We start from the raw sequence: 4,495 nt of genomic DNA, 5'->3' as shown, positions 1-4,495 counted from the left end.
ACCTTCCATTTGGCAATTTATTGTGGTTTATTTGCAGCACACCCACACATGGAAGATCATTCTCTCTTTTTATTTTCTTTAAATCACTGTCATATGCCAATGTTCTGTTGGCTAGCCACCAAAAAATATGTGTGATACACAAAGAGAATTTCTTAGCGAAATTTCTGGAAACAGATCTGGATTGAGTGACCTTAAACAAGTCTCTGTTTATCTAATTAGAGAGCTGTGTGAAGATTAAATGAACATCACACACACACACTCAACCCTTTTCATGGAGCATAGTAAGTACTTGGTAAGTGTTAACTTTAGTGTTTTTATGTCAGATCTTACATAAAGACTAGATTATCTCTGTGGTTGCTTTCATAACTGAGACAAATTGTTATAATTTGTGCTATTTTGCTATTAACACAAACAATCTCTCAAGTGAAATATGAAACTGAAAATTCTCATTGGGAAATTAAATACATTAAAAAAGAGGATGTAAACATTAGGTAGTAAGATCAGAAGTCAGAGTGGCAGTTTTAGAGTTACTGTCTAAATTACTTCACATATCATTCATATTTCTCAGTAAGAAGTTAACTTTAAAATATATACAAGAAAGCACCCTGGAACTACTGATTTCTAAGTGTTTTGGCATCAAGACACTGCCTGCCTTAGTGGACCTGACCCTCAGTATATTTGTCAAAGCATTTGGTATGCAGTGACCATGCATCTATATCCTGAGTAGATGTAAGACTTCCATTGACTTGGAAATATCAAAAAATCTTATTATATTCTGGCACTTCTGTGATTTCTTAGAACTACTTTAAGAACTTAGAAACCTTGTGCTAAAATTTTATAAGTTCTTATATGTTTGTATTGCTGTAGAGTGTACAAAAATGTTCACATGAATTACCCACATAATACTGCAGACAGCTAGAGTAAAATTTTATACTCTTTAAAAATTTGATGTAATGAACATTCATTAAGAGGCATGAAGTGATCCTGTCAGGTCTTGGTAATAAGTGTGAGAACAAAGCCTAATACTTTCTGGCTTTATTCTCTGTGCATCTTATCTATATCTTGCTACTTCCTAAAAAGATGTAGAATGTAAATGGGATGCCTAGAAGCCACTTAGAAGTTCAGAATGTTTTAAAGACAAAAACAGGGGCTTTGATTTATGAGTCAATTCTTTGCTGGTTCTTTATTGGAATTTTCAATGATCCCTGTTCTGTTGTCAGATGACATATACCAGGAGAACTGTCAGTTTGGTTAGCCAGATGGTGCAGCCAGGAGACAGAGGGAAGACCCAAGTAGATTAAGTGTGGAGCTAGAGGCAGGCATATGTTTAGAATGCAAAGCTTCTATTCTCCATCCATGTTTCTGATGCTGGTTTACTCTCTCCAAATGTTTTACTCAGTTGCCAAAAAGTCTGCATAGAAATAATATTCATTTGTGCTTGCAGCATTCATTAATTACCCTGCATTTTCTCTGAATATCAAATAAATTCTCAAGTGAGATGAGATATAAAAGCAGCAGGCAGTGCAATCTAATTACCCAAGGAATAAAGCCGGTTCACAGAGTAGCAACCGAATGGCTGAACCACAATGCCTGGTATACATGTATTTCTAGTTGCTTATGATTTGGAGGTTGGTTTGGTCATCACCTTTATAGAACCTAATGAATTGCTTGAAACAACACTTGGCTTTTTAAAATTTTACATGTTTGTACTTTGAACATAAATCTCATCGATCTTACTCTGAATGTCTCCATTGTAACAATCCTTCCTTGACTTGTCCTGTGATCCCTTGTACATGACCTCATATTTAATCACTCACACATTCCTTCTTCTTCTATTTCCATATCCTGTTTCCTCCTCTCTATAATTCTAGCCAGCTTAACATTTATTCCTTAAGTGACAGCATGCCTCAACATATTTTGCATTGTTTACTGATTCATTTATCCAGCTGAGCTACAGGGTGTCAGTGAACTGACTGCCAGATGACACATGTAATGCTGGCAGGCAAGGCATGGGAAAAATCAAGGGAATGTGGGTGGGCATTCTAGGTTGTTCAGTTGAGGAGATCTGTGTTACTCAATCAGTACCCTTTGCTTTAAAATTGCTCCTGGATTTATACACAGTGACACTTTCCAGAGCCATATATTTCTATCTGTGGTTATAATTGCAATTTTGATTTTTTATTGGGATTATAAACCTATCTCAGCTGGGTTTTCTTGTGTGGCTTCATTCTTGATGGTTGAAATGAGATTCATTTAGTATTATAACAATATTGCAGCTTAAAAATTTTTTGCATTCTACCTTAGGGAAGGTGGCTTCATTTACATTTTTAAAATAAGGTATTAGAGGGTATTGATTATAAGTTGTCATGCAGTGCAGCCTAATTTCATTTGATTCCATAGACTGCAAATCTCAGCCTTTCCTCAATAGGTAGTTTAAGTTAACTAAGAAGATAGCCTATTACAACTACGGCCATTCAGCTTCATCTCTAACAAAACACTTCTTCGCTCAGTAACTCTTTTCTGGGCCCCTTCTAAGTGCCAGACTCTCTGCAGGCTGCTGAGTGAGTAGAGGTGCTCTAGATGCCCTTGAGCCAGTGACAACTTGGTTTATGTTTCAGTAGCTCGATAGTCACTAGTGCCATTTTCCAAATAGTCCATTTCTTCTGAGAGTGTGTCAGAATTTCACCTCCTGTCTCTCTCTTCCTTGTCTGGTGTGTGAAACCAGTTCAGCCCAATAGGTTGAAGTACAAGTGTCACCTCAGGTTGATTTTTTTGTTATGACACTAGGCAGTATCTCCTTCTGCCTGCTGCTGAAACCAGCAATGCTCTTAAGTAGGTAGGGGCTGTTTCATCAGCCTGGTTCTTAGAGTGAGGACACTGAAAACACAGAGAAGAGCCCACAGTTTATAAATGATAGGAATTTGGTTTGAGAAGAGATGGTGTTTTGTTTTTTAAGTTGCTGAGGTATGGAGGAATGCTGGTTACAGATGTATAATCTTGTTTATCCTGATTGACATAGAAAGAACACTTTCAAATTGAATTGCAAACTTTATTTCAAAGGTTCCTCATGATGACTAGAAGACTTTCTCTTTCTCTCTCCCCCTGCTATATATGTGTGTGTGTAAATATATATATTATGTATATTAAATATAATATATACTATATGTCAATACAACATTATAATCATTCTCTCTATCCTGTTTTTTATACATTATGCACTTATGTTTACCACTTAACACTGTTAATACATTTCAAGGTAACACGTATTTAGTGAGACCATTGACTTAGGTAAGAATATTATCATTTGTTCCCAGTCCTCCAAAATTATAACCTTTTTTCAAATAATTCATAAAATAAACATTTATAAACAAACCAAATACCACTAATTTTCTTATTAATATATCACTCTCAAGGGAGAATAGATGAATCTTTGAAATACATCTAAAATATTGATACTGGTTCTTGAGTCCTACTCAAATTCTGAGTCACAATAGAGATGGATTGTGGTTTCTAGTTGTTTTGGAAGTTTTAAAGTTGGAGGCTTCTTTTCTTTTCCTTATTGAGAAAACTGCTAGTAGCAAAAATGAATATGTGTTGGGGGAGGGTATAGCTCAAGTGGTAGAGTGCATGCCTGACATGCACAAGGTCCTGGGTTCAATCCCCAGTACCTCCTTCAAAATAAACAAACAAACAAACCTAATTACCTCCCTCCCCCCACAAAAAAAAAAAGAAGTAAAAAAAAAGAATATGTGTTTATCTTGGAACTATTGTGAAAAAAAGTTAATGCAAATACCATGAATGGAAAGCCATGTGCTCATGTCTGTCAGGCCCCTGCTGGGTATTATATATGCACTATTTCATTTAAGTCTCAAAATTGTCCTGAAAATTGATACTATCCCTCCATTGTTTGACATCTCTCAGCTAATATATAGACCACAGCTCCATGCCATTTCTGACTACAAAAGCTAGCCTCTTTCCACTAAGTGGGCCCAAATAACAATGATTTGTTATCATAATAGCATATCTGTCATCTAACTACAGATAACTGAGCTTGTCTTTGAATGCACATTTCCAAGATTTTTTGATTTAAGAAAATTAAAAATTTACAAAAGTTTGCTGTCTTCATGATACATATATTTTATAATTAAATAAATATAAATAAAGTCACTGAGCTAATATCAGTAATAGTCTCCAGGAGGTAATTTTAAATCACTGAGCAGACAAGTGGTAATGTACGCCGTGCTCCATCATCCCAGCTACACATGACTATATGCTACTCCTAAACTCCATAAATTCAAAAAGGAAACTCAAAGAGTCCATTTTTCACACAACACCCAGCCTTCCTTTGCATAAAAGCAAGAGGCTCTAGGGAACCTTATACATTAATACCCATATCAGTAAGGGAAATAAAACTGATTTGGCTAGAAGCATACAAAACTAGGGACATCTGAAAGATTTGTATTTCTGCCCTATTAACTGAAAAGTGTCCAACTCA

General features: G+C 35.7%; 1 non-coding gene across 1 annotated transcript; it reads left to right on the top strand.

Annotated features, from left to right (window-relative positions):
- Nucleotides 1-3,599: 3,599 nt before the first annotated feature.
- On the top strand, nt 3,600-3,673 carry TRNAV-GAC (transfer RNA valine (anticodon GAC)). Its single transcript has one exon. It is a non-coding gene; the product is annotated as a tRNA-Val (tRNA).
- Nucleotides 3,674-4,495: the final 822 nt, after the last annotated feature.

Source organism: Camelus bactrianus, chromosome 33 (assembly GCF_048773025.1).
Source record: "Camelus bactrianus isolate YW-2024 breed Bactrian camel chromosome 33, ASM4877302v1, whole genome shotgun sequence".
Lineage (NCBI taxonomy): Eukaryota > Metazoa > Chordata > Mammalia > Artiodactyla > Camelidae > Camelus > Camelus bactrianus.
The sequence above is the reverse complement of the archived record's forward strand: the minus strand, read 5'-3'. Positions and strand labels throughout refer to the sequence as shown.